Source organism: Mytilus galloprovincialis, chromosome 2 (assembly GCF_965363235.1).
Source record: "Mytilus galloprovincialis chromosome 2, xbMytGall1.hap1.1, whole genome shotgun sequence".
Lineage (NCBI taxonomy): Eukaryota > Metazoa > Mollusca > Bivalvia > Mytilida > Mytilidae > Mytilus > Mytilus galloprovincialis.
This window is the reverse complement of record NC_134839.1, coordinates 38308671-38326950: the sequence shown is the minus strand read 5'-3', so window position 1 is coordinate 38326950 and position 18280 is coordinate 38308671. Positions and strand designations below refer to the sequence as shown.

Genomic DNA, 18280 nt, shown 5'->3' with positions numbered 1-18280 from the left:
TAATAGTGTAATAAATAAAATTTGTAATGAAAAAATAAAGGTTCAATTTATTGCTGAAATTTTTGTACCCATGAGCCACCTTAAAAAGAAGTGGCAGTTTTTCTGACAAAGATCGATGGTTAGAGCAAAAAAAAAAAATCCTCGAACATTAAAATTTTGTGGCCGTACTATATATGTATCCAGAGTCAATAAAAGCTGTCTTTAACACAAACAAACAAATAAAAAAAAGAAAAATTATTCTAGTATTATCAACGCGTTTTGTTTTTTTTTTTGTGATCACGCACTGATCTTTCATATTCTTTTAATTATAAAATGAAATTGTTAACAGTTTCGTTTCAACAAAGCCTTTGATTAACCAACAGAAAATGGAGTTAAATGCCTTTCTAACTACCTATATTGCATTGTACTTCAACGTTTGTCCATGTACCATTCAATGAACAGATTATTCGGACTTTTTCAATTGGCGTATAATAACCATCTTTGCATTGAAGAGTAGCCCTTCGTCGATCAGTTCCTTCTACGGGTACCCAATATCCATTTGCTACCACTTGAGGTTTTCCACACGCTGGTACTGGTAAATAAACCATAATGCATATAGCTTTAGTTAACTTTTTTAGAGATAACACATTTCATTATTTTATGAGAGAAAAGAATTATCAATGATTTCGTGTTTTGACAAATTTTGTAAGCAAATCTATTGGATCGTATTTTTGAAGGCTGTAAAATAGGAAATGTCAAATGTAAATGCAAAAAAAAATGAAATAATATGTGCTTTATTGAGTATACCTGCGACATATAAAGGTTATAAAATACAGACACTCATTGGTAAAGACTTGCTGTACTACAGAAATATTGCAGGAATAATTTAATTCAGGTAATTTTGCAAAAACGAATTCGAAGTTTGGATTCAATTTTTGTTTGTTGCACTGTCATTTCTAAAAAATAGATGTAATTGAACATTAATTCATATATTTTCTGTCGTCTCCGTATTGGTTTCCATATAACAAGCTGTTACTGTATTCAATTGGAGGCAAAACACCGAATATGTCTGTGTCAGAAAGTATGCAACCAGTATGTGATACGTTATTTTTGACATTCATCCCCAGAAGGTCGTTTTGTATTTTGTCCCGTCAGACATATAGTGTAAATGGTCGTATAAATGGCAAATCTTTCATAGTCTTCATCACCACTGAAGACGAGTATAAAATTGAGACATGCCATGCATGTAATTTTCGTTTTTATTTGTCCAATGGATTAATGAATTATGGGTGTTGAACCCCACTCCTTTTAGTTATGAATGATTATACCAGTTCTATAACGTAGAAGTCTAATGAACTGTTAATAACCAAAACGTTAACTATTGTCAAACTAGAAAACATTAAAAACGTTCAAGTGCCATTATGGTTTCATTTGATGATGCTGAGGAGGAGGATGAGGAGGAGGAGGATGCAATAACTTACATGGCATACAAGTAACATTGAAGTCCGACCAGTTTCCAGAAGGCGTGCATGTTATAACTACGTCTACTTGGAAAAAGTTTCGGTTGCATAATAATCTTGCTGACGATCCCTGTGTGTAGCCGTCCGCTACCCAAACTGCATCACTTACGTTTGATGGGAATCCGCATGTAGCAGCTATAGAAATTAGAAATTATAAAATATAAAATATAACGTCCCTGGCTATGATTATTTACAATTTGTTGACTCGTGTTTTAGATTCTAATCTATATATGTACATTATTCACACATGATCTTAAAACTTAACGTATTGCCATTATTGTTTGAAAGTCCGGATGTTATTTTTTCTCTCTAAAAACAAATAGTCTATTTATTTAACTTCAGGAATCGAGTTATCCTTTTAGGGCTAGACGTTATATGTTTAAAGTATTGCTAATGCAAATGCATAATATCTGCCCTAATGTTTTTTTTTCACAGACAGTGTATCACTGTAGTGTGCCACTTTCTTCCATGAAGGGCGAATGTCCTTAATTCATTATTCCCTTTGGGCAATAATTTCTTATCTTGATCTAATCTTTTTTTTAAACAGTGTACATTGAATTTGAATTTGTCTCTCAAAATAATGTTTACATGCAAAGCAAAATAGATACAACAAAACAATGCGTTTTTTTAAAGGCAAGGCTCACCTGGGATAGTATAACTAGAAATTCTTGCAAATTCATCAGATACGTTTGCCGACATTTGGCCAAATCTACGATTTGCAGTCACGTAGTAATCATATATACAGTCTGAATTTGATTTACACAGTTGGGTTATTGTGGGATCAATATTAGCAGGTATATCAAATGTAGGAACGAAGTTCAAATTCTGATATGACTCGTAAGTTCTGCCACCCGTGTAGGTGAATAATGATTCATTTTCTGCGGCTCTCCCTACAATGACAGTTAAAGAGTACTAAAAAGTAAAATCACAAAAATACTGAACTTAGAGGAAGATCAATTGGGAAAGTCCATAACCACATGGCAAAATCAAATAACAAAATGCATCAAAAACGAATGGACAAAAACTGTCATATTCCTGACTTGGTACAGGCATTTTCTAATGTAGAATTTTTTCATTTTCTAATGTAGAATCATTTTCTAATGTATAAGCATGTGCTATCAATTATACATGTTCTTTTGTTATACTCCTAAGCATGTATTGGATATTTAATAATGTTTTTTTTACATAAAGTATTACTCGATTTATTTCACTTGACTGGGCGGAGTTTAACCGATTCACTCACAATAAACCAGTCCATCTATATATAGATAGGTGTTTTAGGATAAACTCATCAATGAAGTGTCCAGTCATTGTTTTTTCAAATTCCTTTGATGGCACTGATAGGTGATTAGAAATCAGTAATAATTATAACGGCTATCATCCTTATCACACACATCTTCAAATAGACTGTCCTTATGCAAATTAAAACGTAAGCTCCGCCCGATCAGTTGAAATGACATTGGTAATTCTAACACTTGTTAAAAGAGGTGGGGCTAATTTCATACACGGTCAGTAGTGGTGTTACGTTCCTTTATCAAAACAAAACGGGCCTGAGAACAAATCTTAAAGGTTTCAACAGACGAATAAATTGATGATTAAGATTGATTAAAATAAATTCATAAAACACATTTAAACCTAACAGGTTGTTATTGTTGGCATTTGTTTTTGTAGAATCAATGGAAGTAGTTTCTTAATACTAACAGTATTGAAGACTCATTTTGATAGGTCACTAATCTAAATTCCACACGTTAAGATATAGTTGGTAAGATAAATTCGTTACATAGTGTGCTAGTGACGTAATACGGTATATATGGGGTCAGTAAATTCCATGTGAGTATTCGAGCTTCGCTCTCATCCCATTTTGAATTTACTTACCTCATATATATACCATATTAGGTCACTAGCACAGTATGTAACTAATAGTATTGTGTCTGTATAACGAACGATACTAAAATATCGGATCAGGAAATAAATAGTTCTATCTAAAAAGTTAAAGTGTTATTTTATTTTCTCTCGTTACATTTCTATACTAGTTCGAATTTGCATGGTGGTTCATGTTTGAAAACTAGGAGACAATTACTTTATTGGTGCATGTGGGTTTTTTGTTTTTGTTTAATGTGAATGTTATTTCATTATATATATGCGCATCATTGGTACACATTCAAATGAAGTTAAGAGTTTAAAACATTTATCAAGCTAAACCTATATAAACAATAAAATCAATCCAAACTATCTTCTCCTGACTTGAAAAAAATCTTAGTTTTATTCAAAAGAAAAATAAATTGTTGACACTATATCAACACGATTAAATAAGAAGCAGCGCCGAATACTTGTATCTTAAGTAATTCGCTTTAATTTATGTATTATCTTATTTATTTTGTTAATTGTTTTTATCTTCAGCTTATACTGCAAATACAACAGGGACGCTAACTATTATTTATATAAAAGAAACCTTACATGATAATCCAAAGTCATTATGAATTGTGACCATTGAGGCATTGCCTTGTGTCAAATCATTATCCTTGGAATGCAAATCATTTCCTACGTCTCCGTCGTTATCTCCAAACAGACCAGTTAGATTTCCTATATATACATATACAAAAAAAGAGAATACTTATAGATCAATTAATCTGATTTTGCCATTTTATTACTAGGTACTTACCTTTTTAAATTTTCCTCGGAGACCAGTATGTTTGTGATTTTACTTTTTGCAATTGACTTAAAATAAATTCGGGTAGTATATGTAGTTGCATACTCCGAACTGATAATAATGAAAAAATGTACCAGCTGGGCTTAGTCAAGCCTATGCTTTACATAAAACAAATACTAATCTTTTCTTGTAGTGACATCAGATTACAATGAATTTTAATTAAGCTTTTTAAACGCGAAAAGCCTCAATTAAAGATGCACATTTTTTTCTAAACCATGAAAAATCTCTAATTGTGCACGTTATTCGAAAGAAAAAGAAAACAGAGCTAGCTGCCAAATAATAATATCCACATACATTATCAGTTATTCTATCATGACGTCATTGTTACGCTTTGTAAACAAAGATTTGTTCTAATTAGCTCAAAATATGTTTGACACATGCACACAAATTTGCTGTATATATTTTTGTTATTTTCATTGTTATTGTAATAAAAAACATATCCATTTTAATAGCTTACATAAACTTTAATTCTATTATGTTTATAAAAAAATATGATTACCCTGCTTTTAGTTTTTGAACTGATTAAATATGAAAATTTAATATACATACTCCATAGGGAGAAAACGAGAACAGCCAAACATTTTAAAGGTAAATGCCTTACGCTTCGATCTATCAAAATACTGTATATGTCCTACTAGCTAACGGTCGGTGTAAAATTTCGACAAATGTAATGCCTACCCGTGTTAAAATGAGCATAGAGCATGACATGAAGAAACTATTTCTTTAATTATGACTTTACCTGTGTGTCGGTCTGGGGATGTCATTATTACTAAATTAAGAAGGGAAATCATACTGGTTGCAATAATAGATATGTCTTCTGTGTAAAATGTAGCTATAACCGTCGGTGGAGAGTCCGATGTTTTGACTATTGTTGATCCTGAAAGGAAACAAAGATACAGTGTATTTGCAAACATTAAATATAATGTCGATATAACTCTCAATACTTTAAATAAACTGAAGGAGTTTGGCATTCAATGCGCAATAACATGTATCCCGATTAAACCTCCAGCAGGTATGCTTGAAAAACACAATGAGAAGATAATTGAACAAAACGGTATTATACAAAATGGTTAAGCATTGCATAGCACAAATTCTCATTCTATACATGAAGGTTATGAAGCAAACAAACACACGACTATGACTCGAATGAAGTTTTGAGGAATATTTCAATATTCAAGCTGTTGTTTGTCTTTCCGTCATTTTAGCTCACCTGGCCCGAAGGGCCAAGTGAGCTTTTCTCATCACTTTGCGTCCGTCGTCCGTCGTCGTCGTTTGTTAACTTTTACAAAAATCTTCTCCTCTGAAACTACTAAGCCAAATTTTACTAAACTTAGCCACAATCATCATTTTAGAATGTAGTTTATAAAATGTGTCCGGTGACCCGGCAAACCAACAAAGATGGCCGCGATGGCTAAAAAATAGAACATAGGGGTAAAATGTAGATTTTGGCTTATAACTCTGAAACCAAAGCATTTAGAGCAAATCTGACAAAGGGTTAAATTGTTTATCTAGTCAATATTTATCTGCTCTGAAATTTTCAGATGAATTGGACAATGGGTTGTTGGGTTGCTGCCCCACAATTGATAATTTTTAAAGAAATTTTGCTGTTTTTGGTTATTATCTTGAATATTAGTATAGATAGAGATAAACTGTCAACAGCAATAATGTTCAGCAAAGTAAGATCTACAAATAAGTCAACATGACCTAAATGGTCAGTTGATCCCCTAAAGAGTTTTTGCCCTTTATAGTCATTTTTGAACAATTCTCATTAATTTTATAAATTTTTGTAAATTTTTACAAAACATTTTCCTCTGTGTAACTAAAAAACCAAGTTTATTATAGATAGAGAAAATTGTAAGTAGTAAGAATAATCAGTAAAGTAAGATCTACAAACACATCACCATTATCAAAACACAATTTTGTCATGAATCCGTCTGTGTCCTTTGTTTAATACATGTATGCACATAGACCAAGGTGAGCGACACAGAGCCTCTAGTAAAATTTTTGCGTCGTTAAAGTCAGTTCGTTTTCGAATTTTGAATTTGAATGTCCCTTTGGTATTTTCCGCTTTGCATCATCATTTAGAGCTATTGGATTGACAATTTTGTTTAGTTTGCTTTATTAAAACATTTAGCATGTTAAACATTTTTCTGGTAGGAAAAAAAAGTTGATACCAGTGCAATTTAGAGCTTGCTAACCAAATTGATCTTAGTGAACTGTTTAAACATACCTTAGATTATGCTACATTGTTACATTTGATACATTGTATACATTTGATACAATCCCATAGTTAATTCACTAAAAATGTTTTAACATAACATGTACCGCAGTATTGGCAACATGAGCATCAGTAGCGGTACTCGGCATAGGAAGACAATCGGTGCCAGAAATAAATTTGAATTAGAAAATCAAGTATTGAAGTATATTAATAAATGAAGAATTTCTTATCCTATATTAGCGTAAATTTAATTTATATATGCATGTGTATATTCCAAACAATTCAATACAATTTTGGAAAGTATGCATTTCTTCACCTTTGTTTTAAGACTTAATAGTTAATATTTTTATTACTGGGTTTGCATGTTTGTATTAACATGAACAACACGACGGTGTCACATCGTAGCAGGATCTGCTTATCCTTCCGGAGTACCTGAGACCACCCACATGTTTGGGTGGGTTTCGTGTTGATTAGTCTTTTGCTTACTGTGTTTTGTTCTGTGTACTTTTGTTTGTCTCTAGGTTTTCTTTTTTTCTTTTTTTAACCATGGCGTTGTCAGATTTTTATCGACTTATGAGTATCCTCTTGTGTCTTTTACCTTAAAATCGACTATAATATTAAACTTTTGCACATTCTTTCAATAAACTCATCATAGATCATATCAATTTTGCTATATTCTGTATTACTATTACAAGCAAATTCATACATTTGAACAGAGAAGCGTGGAAAATACAGTTTTGATGACTTTATTCATTCAGTGGAGTTTATTTAGAGACAAATAAAGGCATAAACAAAATCAAATGAGCAACATGCGCCATCGATTAAGCAGAATTTTTTTTTTTTTAAATGTTCAATCAACGCAATGCCATATTTATACATAAATTATATTTTACGAAATTATGCAACAATTCATTATTATAAATGTAATTCTGAAGAAATACTTACCCTCCGCAGATATGACCGAAGCAGACATACTTTCGGATGAATTAAAATCAATCAATTCTCCGTTTACTAAAACATCAATTCCACGAATGGTGTTTGGTTGCACCTCAATAACATCAGCTGTTGGATAAGGTTGCGCCACAAATGAAGTTACAATACTGGCTATATAATATAGAACAATTTACAGATACTGACTGTGTATAGAGCGCTTTGTATGAATTATCTGTACGATTAATTTCCTTATAGTTAAATATAGGCAACTGAAAATTATTAACGTAGCCTATGTTATAAACATATCCCTTTGTGTATTTGTTGCGTCTGAAGTGGTTTTTGAATTATTTTTCATCGGGAACGATGAAGCCATAAAGCAAAAAAAATATATATTAAAGATTAAATACTTGAAGAAACCGAAAGTATACATGTGTATCATCAGACAGTATTTGTAACAGTATTTCACTGAGTTTCAACAATAAAAGTTCTAGATTATACCATTTTTAGAAAAAGTAAAAACCAAACAATAGAATAATTTAAATGTTTATAAACATATGGCATTTTTGTCCTTTTCTGCCATTCAATTATACCTCGAGTATTAGTAAACTGTTCCATTCGCAGCTGCAAGGAAAAATTTCCATTTGAAAGTGCTGTAAATTCTCCAACTGGATTAAATGTATATGTTTGTCCATCGAATGTTACAAAGTGGGGGTCACCGGATACTCTAGCTGCCAATACCAAACATAGAAATCAATTATAAAATGATCATATTGATAAATGAAAGATTTGTATGACAAAAAGACTTTCAAAGTGAACAGAAGTTTTGGTTCTTATAATGTGTGTATAAAACTATTTAAAACATTGATACAATTACAGTTATTCATTACATAATTCTAAAAATCGGGTAAAATTTTCAAATTTATGTTGATCCAGGGTTTTACTTCTTGTCTCAGTTTTTAGGGGCCTTTAATCTGATGAGTTAAGCCTTTTTTAACTAATTTTTATAGTTCGTTCTTATGTTGTACTGTTATACCACTGTCCCAGGTTAGGGGGAGGGTTGGTATCCTGCTAACATGTTTAACCCCGCCACATTATTTATGTATGTGCCTGTCCCAAGTCAGGAGCCTGTAATTCAGTGGTTGTCGTTTGTTTATGTGTTACATATTTGTTTTTCGTTCATTTTTTTACATAATTAAGACCGTTAGTTTTCTCGTTTGAATTGTTTTACATTGTCTTATCGGGGTCTTTTATAGCTGACTATGCGGTATGGGCTTTTCTCATTGTTGAAGGTCGTACGGTGACCTATAGTTGTTAATGTCTGCGTCATTTTGGTCTTTTGTGGATAGTTGTCTCATTGGCAATCATACCACATCTTCTTTTTTATGTTTACAGTCCTTTTTTCAGATTCATTATTTTTAAGATTACACTTCTTTTTTAATCACCCATACGATTAATTTACAGTAGTGCTTTTTTAAATAACATAAATGTTTTTTACAGTAACATCGTTAAATGTTCTTTAAGAATATTCTGCTTCTTTTGTAATACAAAGAGCGCCTAGCATCATGGATTCGTCCTAGATTTGTAGTTGATTTCTTTTTTTTATAATCATTGATTCGTTTTTATAATTATAAAAAAGAAGATGTGGTATGATTTCCAATGAGACAACTCTCCAAAATGACAAAGAAAACAACAACTATAGGTCTCCGTTCGATCTTCAACAATGAGCAAAGTCCATACCGCATAGTCAGCTGTAAAAGGCCCCGAAAGGACAATGTGAAACGAGAAAAACTAACGGCCTTATTTCCATGGTGGTGAGTAATTTATTTTGATAATTTCAGTGCGTGTGGAGTGGAAGAGTATGGTGATTGTTTTTATTCCTTTTATAGATAGTTTTGATTGTAACCAGGTTATTTCTACTTCTTTAAAAGTATCATTTGAGACTGATTAAAACGCAATAAATGGAGTTGTTTTCTTTTAAATGTAATAAAAAGGTGCAATCAGTACAAGATAAACAGCAATACCTGGTCTTGGTGGAATGTAATTCATGCATGAATTCGGTGGTCTCCTGTCAAAAAATAATGAACATTGCTTTCGTGCTGTATCCATTTCGTCAGGCCCGAAATCTTGGAAAGGGAACATACAACAATGCATATATGGTACTACGTCAAAAACAAAATTAGAAAGAAAAGGAACATTTGAGTCGCTGCTCCCTTGAAAGTGATATCTGTTGACATATCCACTGCCATCTGTTGAATCTCCATTCGGATTCATCAATACTCCAGACTTATCATAGCAACACTGATGGTCATATCCAGATGACCTGTTTAAAGGTTATAAAGTACAAAATATTTGAAAATGAAACAGATTAATTTCGTAAATTGGATATTTTTATCAGAAAATAAAAGCATTAAAGATAAACAAGAAATATCTGTTGGTCACTGTGGTTTATACTGATTATCAAAACAGGCGATGCTTATTTAACAGCAGGATAATAAACAGGGTTTCACTCTGTTTGGACCAAGTGAAATTCTTTTAAAACTACTCTTATGTTCATCTTGATTAGTAAACCATCTTTGTATTTACCAATAAATAAATGCGCATTTAGAAAATCAAAACAAAATTTTTGACCGACTACTTTTTGAAAATTACATTAAACTTTTGGTGGGAGTAGAGCTACTTTATACATGTTATATCTAGTTTTATATATATTGTTTCCCTTCTTTTAAAAAAATGTATCAAAAAGGTTTGACAACATTTAAATAAGCACGTATTTATAGTGATTGGCTTTTAAAAGCGACACACATTTCGTTAATTTGTATCATCAAATCATGATTTATCGTCATAATACTAAAATTCATGCTGTGAATGAAATTTGTGCTTAAATATTGAAAAAAAAATTATTTTAAAATATTATGTATATCATCGTCTCATGGGTTTTCGTTATATTAAGAATGCATTATGACGTCACTATTTCCATTGGAAAAGCATGCATAGTACGAAAACATATGATGTACGAAAACATATAATCTGACCATACGTTAAGTAGTTATCAAAGGTACCAGGATTATAATTTAGTACGGCAGATGCGCGTTAAGATTAGATGCATTTATAAACTTTCAATTCTTACTTACGATGGTATATTCAGACGATAACAAACTTTAGCATTTGGTTGAAACTGACAAACAAATTCAGATCCCTCTATCCTATAACACTGTGGATCGACACTAAATCTTGCTGAATCAATGTTAGCCACTTCAAGAGTACAAGGACATGGATTGACGTCTTTACTAGTAATTGTTTGTTGGTTTAAATCCATGCTCCACCATTCATAACAACTTGCAGTACTATTTTGACGGTTTACATTAACAGTAAACATGTCTGACCAATAGTATGGACTACCAAAAACAAATAATGAAACATGTTTAACATGTATATAATTTATATGCCTGTACCAAGTCAGGAATATGCCAGTTTTTTTTATGAGTTTGAGATGTTGCCATTCGTGAAGGGACTTTCAGTTTCAAATTTTCCTTGGAGTTCGATATTTTTGTTATTTGAGTTTTCAGTAATTTCTTCTGATCAAGTGTTCGTTTGAAGGATTTAACCACATTCAAATGTATATGATTTGTCGAATTGCTCCTAACGTTGCATCGTATTTACGCATCCATGGATTTTATAAGGTTTATGTTTGAAGATTTATGATGAAGTAAATCCAGAAAAGCGCGTCGGATGCACGACATATCAAAATATCTGGAGAAAAAAACAGACAAACAGTCAACAAATGTACAGCAGACAATAAGAGAAGTACAACGTTGCAAGGTTTTTACTTTTCAATATGTCCAAAGCTGATCGCAAAATAATAACAAGAGAATTTATTATTATAATCTATTAATAAAACATAAATGTCCTTTAGATAGCCAATTACGAGTAGAAAAACGTAAGAGACCGAATAATCTATCAAAATATTCACTACAGAAAAGACAGACTAATAAATATCATACTTGACTTAAATACTAAAGCTTTAATCAAATTTATATGTTATCGTATTTGGGTTCTTTTTATCAACTTATTTTTGTCTATTTTATGAACGTTTTTTTTATTAGTTTGTATGTTAACCTTCTGATTGTATACACGTTTATTTTCTTTATGACGCAGTAGCTTCGATATTTTATTTAGTCAGTAATAATGTAAATAATCAACTTTTAAAAAATGTAGATTAACTACGATCATGCATTTTACGCATTATTAAGGAGGGTCACATTACAGAAATGATGGTGAGTGACTGTTGATGGCCATAATGTAACCGATTAAGTTACCTTTTAGGATTGTTTGTTGACATTTTTATTATTCCTGCGTCTTTTGAAAACTGTAGGTTGAACGTATGCTTCCCATTTGCAAACTCTGCAGAGCTTAATGTAGATATCTTGGAATGGTAGGCCAGTACAGGATATATTAGGTTTTCTTTCTACAAAAAAAAGTAAAATCACAAAAATACTGAAATTCAAAACGTGAAGTCCCTAATCAAATCGCAAAATCAAAACTCAAACACATCAAACGGATGGATAACAACTGTCATATTCCTGACTTGGTACAGGCATTTTATAATGTAGAAAATGGTGGATTGAACCTGGTTTTATAGCTAGCTAAACCTCTCACTTGTATGACAGTCGCGTCAAATTCCATACAGCTTAACTAGTTAACAATGAATAGTTACATTCATAGAAAAATCTGAATAAGAATTAAAGAACACAACTAAATGAATAGCTGTTAGATTTAATATATCGCATTAAAAATAGAATGTAAACAAAGCAACATATCCCTAGAACGATACTGATGAAAATCATTGAAATATCAAATTCAATCAGCAACATTTAGCACTTAATCTTAAAATTTAATTCATATGAAACAAGTTCAAGGCATCAAGTCAATGCAATCTTAATAAACGTTGTCTTTTTTGGAAACATACGATTGGTTTTGTTTTTCATTTTCATAAATGTGTAATACTGGTAGCAATTAAAAATATCAGTAAATGTGTACATCTTACCCTAATAGTATATAGATGTAGACTAATTTCTTCGTTGCTAGGGAAATTTAAAACTGTTGGGTTCCAATTGACACTAACTTGACTATTGTACTTCCATTGCTTAGGTTCTCTTTTCAAACCTTGTTTTGCTATAGCAGGATTAACTGAATATAAAAAAAGGCGGGCTTTCATTATATAAAAAAAAATCTTATTCTTATACAGTTTATTTGTATTCTTTAGTTGTTTGCATAAACACTTTCTTATAGAGCCAACTGCTATGATTTGTTTTCGTTATCATACACTTTAAACCCTCAAACTTTAGAATAATCTTAATTAAAAATATATATACTTCTCATAAAATTTTTGATACCTGCTTTATTCTATTATGATATCTTCGAATGGAGTGTAAGTACTATACTCACAAATGTATGAATACCTATCAAACAAATATGTTGAAACAATGAAGCAATTGTTTCCTCGTGTGTCTGACTGTACCAATTGTGTCAATGTAACAGCATTCTTTAAATGGTGTTTTCTGTAATGAAGATTTCAATGTAAAGTAAGCTAGTTAAGAGCTCGAGATGCGTACCAATAGTCAACGTTCCTGGAAATTTGGTTATTGTCTGAGAGAGCTGAACATGTAATGACTCTCTATGTTTTCCAATGTTGGTAACCATAGGCGAAATACAAGATATACTGAAATCCGTCAACAAATTACAAGAAACTTCATTGTAATCTGACATGTACAATTTGATATTTTTGGCCATGTTGAAGCAAGGTCCAGAAATAATTAGTCTCGTTCCACCAAACATTAAAGCTTCTCGAGGAGTTATTGTTAATGTACCTAAAATATATTCAGAAAACTCTTCATAATCATTTCAAAATTATTAGCTTTTTATGTATAAGACAGATTTGCAGTAGTTGCATTACATAAAAAAAAATAACTATTAGGTGTGCTGTTGCGAAGGAAAATTTCCTGGTTTAAACCTCCATTTCTTTTGGAAATGCCTGCGCAAAAAACTAGGAATATGACAGTTGTTTTTCATTCGTTCCATTGAGTCATAGAGTGGAGCGTTTTCAGGTTTAATGAACTTCACCTATTCTTAAATTTGGTATGGAGTTTCGGTATTTTTGTTAATATTTTGTTAATATTCTTTACTAATTTAGTGTAAAATTACAGTAAATGGGATCGGTCACAGATTCTAGTAAAATTTTGCAAACCAATTTGGCTTGTTGAACTGAAATGAAAATCCAAAAATTTTGCATTTATTTTTTTTATTTCTGAAATATTACTGACTGAATTCTTTCAAAAAAGGTAAACATTTGTAAAGAAAACACATGAAATCGACAAAAAAAAAAAACGACCTTAAATTTGTCTTAAAATCATCAAATACATTTTTTTTTTCGTAATAAACTACATGTTGCTGGTATATAAATTTCCATTCTAATGGTATGTAAAATGAGAATAGGGTCTCCAATCTCATTTAAACGGTATACATTATTCAATGTGATGTTCTAAATGAAACAAATACCACAAAACGTCGAAATCGTCGTAACGTCATCTCGTCGTTGGTCGTAAAATGTCGATTTTTAACGTTCGTAGCTACCATCTAGGTAACAGATTGGTTAAAATATGTTAACTAAAAATAGAATTCAATGACCATATCACCCTTTCATATCATTAAAACGGACATTTATGTACCGATAAGATAAAGTATTTTTAAAGAAAAATATATGTATGTAAAATAGGAGCGTTCTTCTCCGATGTTTAAAAAAAATACGTACTTTGAAAGAATTCAAGCACTTATGTTTCAGAATATGAAAGAGATAGATGCATTATTTTTTCGATTTACTGTTAATGTCTCACTTGCCAAACTTGCATGCCAAATTTGACTAAAATCTGTGAAAACGCCCATTTCTGTTATTAGACCTTACTAGATTTTTATTTTTCTGTAATCGAGTCCACTGAAGATGTAAAAAATCAGGAATTATATTCTGATGTGTTCTTCTTTTTGTTCTTTTATTTTCTTTATTATATAAAACCAGATATTTTCAGATATCATTTTCATACCATTAACATTGCATCCTCCTTGTTCTATTGTCGTTGAATCGACACGGAATATATATTTTCCTGGGATATCTACGTTGGACATCTGTGGTATGTTAATGATGTCTGCTGTTCTAGAAGCATTTACTGCAAAATAGTTGATACCATCACCTGCATCAAACCCTACCTGTAAATAAAATTACCAGAGATATCCGGTTAATTTTTTTTAAGTGCAATTAAATTTCTTTAAATAGTTTGGCATCCGTCATTTCGGGGCCTTTTGTAGCTGACAATGCGGAATGTGCTTTGTTGATTGTTGAAGGCCACACGATTACGTATAGTTGTTAGTTTCTATGTCATTTGGTCCTTTTAAAAAAATGTCTCATTGGAAATCAAATCACATCTTCTTTTTTAAATTCATTTACATAATATCAACAAATAAAATTTATAAGTTTCAGGATTAAAATTAAAGGTCTTATAAGAATAATAGTACTGATTGATTGTTGCTTTCTATAGTCCAGTGGCAAATAGTTCATGAATATCTTGATCGAGAATGAAGTTACAAATGAAACAAGTGTAGGTTCTAAAATGCAGGTATACTGATATGGATGGTTGGAAAATTTTGACTTCTTCTTATATATGTAAGATAGGGACAGACAAATGCCACCTACAGATCCCTCAGAGCGTTGAAACGGTTTTTAGTAACATAGAAAGTACTAAAATCGTTGATCTCAGGATTCTCGATTTAAAAAGCCTTGAATTTCGAACGGATCTAAGATTATATTCAGATATAGAAGCTCTGCAAAAGAGCTCAATGACACACTTTGTTATTAAATGAAGGGAATCCCGGTCTCTTGTTGATAACATACTATCAAGTTTTGTGACATTAAGATAAACCAAGTAAAATTAATACCTATATCATTATGCGATGATTTTATGTATTCTGATTTTAAAATCATATATTTACAGCTAATTACCTGTGCCGGGGTATCTCCAAGCCCAGTTGAACTGCTTCCACCACTTGCCGTGCCTGTTGTCCATTCAATCTTATCATATAGAAACATAGCGAATGAATGTCTGCCATTTGTGATCAATACACATTGGTAAGTTTTTCTCTGAAAGTGTAAAGATTAATCGTTGTACAAAGAATATCAATGGCAAGTGACTTCTAATAAGCAATTTCTCTATGGAATATTTGTTCCTTCAGAAACAGATATTATGCATTATTTATAACAAAGTTTCCAGAGAAACTTGTTATTCGAAACAAATATACTGTGACAGTCTTGTCTCCTGTTTCGTCATTTTACATGTATATACTGCACCAAAAATAGCTCAAAAACAACTAAAGCAAATTCCACTATGCATTTATAAAAGCTTAATACTTCAAACAGTTTTTGTTATGCACTTAGTTATTGTCTTTATTTGTTTTTGTTGTTGTTATATGTCACAAACTGTATTGTTTATATGGCAATAAAACTTTGAATTGAATTGAATTGAATTGAAAAATTTATTTACACCAATATGCCATTCATCAAATTACAAAAAAATATTTATCATTTGTGTTTTGTCGCCATTTGTGGTCATCATTGATTACTAGATTAAACACTCAGTGATGTAATTGATTTACCTTCTGTTTACCAATAGAGTCGGCACCAAAAAATGCTACCTCTTTCCATGTACCGATAAACATCCATGATGCTTTAAAATTATATTGTCGTGGAAATATCCTTTGTATTTCTTCTGATGCTTTTTGTAATAACGTAGAATTTGTTGTTTCCCGATACCAGATGTCACCTCCATTTCTTGTATCTATGTCAGCCCAATATCGCGCTTCTAATCTTTTGTTACTGCCTAAAGGAAATGGAGTTGGTGTATACGAACTCATTGTTCCAAGAAAGGAAATGACTCCATTAGTATAAACCTGCAATCAAAAGATACTATGTACTATTCCTCAAAATCAATAAAAGAAGATTTTAAATATCCATTATTCTATGTTTTATCATTTCTATTTCGTTTCGTATATTTTCATTATCTTTTTTTTGTAAATTTATTATTTGTATTGCTTAGAATAGTTTACCATAAAGTAACAACTAACCAGTGGCTATACAGTCACTGTTACTGTCCAATTTTCATCAGTCAACGATGGAAGAGCAATCAGTAAGTCGCAATAGTATCACTTGAAAATTTGAATTTAGTTTATAGCGTGGTTTAGTCATTTTCAAAGACCAAATTTTCTGTTATCGCGACTTTGCTGATTCTATTAAAAAAAGCAAAACAAGTTGAAGCACTTATTTGACAAAGAATCAACCCCTGATGTACACAAAACCGAGATTCTGATTAATAGCGTTAGTGTTGAATAAGACTAGCACGATTGTAAAATGCCTAGATGAACAAAAAACAAGCAAGCAGTCTGACATTCTGCGTAATTTTCGAGCACACGTATGTGTTTTCAAAAACATAGAATTTAAATATATGTCACTTTGAAATTCATTTTCTAAATATATGAAAAAATATACTTACAATTAGAGAATCATGCTGGTGATTGAAAAATGGAAACAGACTGCTAACTGATATTGGAGATGTTGATCCATCGAAGTTTTGTAATCAGGAAATATAAAAATGACCACATTATTGATATTCATGTCGACACCGAAATGTTGACTACTGGGCTTGTGAGAAGAAGTAGCATCGACCCAGTGGTGTAAATAGTTATCAAAGATACTAGGATTATAATTTTGTACGCCAGACGCGCGTTTCGTCTACATAAGACTCATCAATGACGCTCATATCAAAATATTTATAAAACCAAACAAGAGCATTGAGGATCCAAAATTCCAAAAAGTTTTGTCAAATCATTTACTAAATTTTATCATCGGTACAAGAACATTATTCAAAAATATAACTCAACATGCAGAAATCTTATACGTTAAGGTATTTCAAATCCAATCTTTTATGGTAATACCTCACAAAGCACAAAAATGTCAGTATTCACCTCAGAAGCAACAAAAACCTTTAAATAGAATTATTAAGGAGGGATATAGTTACGATACTGTTGTCAGGTCAATAAAGATTGCATATGTTTGCTTTAAAACTGATTCAGTAATAGGGTCTTTGCATTGGAATTGAACACATTTATTTAAAAACTAGTTCTTGGCATGACACGGGTTATGTTCTTCTCATATATTTTATGATGGTATAATACTTAACCCCTAACGGGAGGGATTGTGCCTTAAATTCATATGATGAAGAGTTTAAATGAGGTCTGGAGCTGGCATGACATTAACTACGAGTAGTTTGTTGTTATTTATGTATTATTGTCATTTTCTTTATTTTCTTTTGTTACCTCTTCAGACATCGGACTCGGACTTCTTTTGAACTGAATTTTACTCTGCGTATTGTAATGCGTTTACTTTTCTACATTGGCTAGAGGTAAAGGGGAGGGTTGAGATCTCATAAAACATGTTTCACCCCCCCCCCCCACATTTTTGCGCCTGTTCTAAGTCAGGAGTCTCTGGCCTTTGTTATTCTTGTATGATTTTTATTTTTAGTTTCTTGTGTATAATTTACAGTTTAGTATGACGTCCATTATCACTGACCTAGTATATATATTTGTTTAGGGGCCAGCTGAAGGACGCCTCCGGGTGCAGGAGTTTCTCTCTGCATTGAAGACCTATTTATTGATGACCTTCTGTTGTCTGTTCTATGGTCGGGTTGTTGTCTGTTTGACACATTCCCCATTTTCATCCTCAATTTTATATTCTATTTTTGACATATTTACCTATTATGTCTGCATATTTTGTTCACACATCGTTGATATATAATGGAATTTTTATGCGACTGTTATACAAGC

General features: G+C 31.6%; 1 protein-coding gene across 1 annotated transcript in view; it reads right to left on the bottom strand.

The window, feature by feature from the left end:
* Positions 1-18280, bottom strand: part of LOC143063548 (protein mesh-like) — a 70589-nt gene that overhangs the window by 2430 nt on the left and 49879 nt on the right. The window lies entirely within an intron of this gene.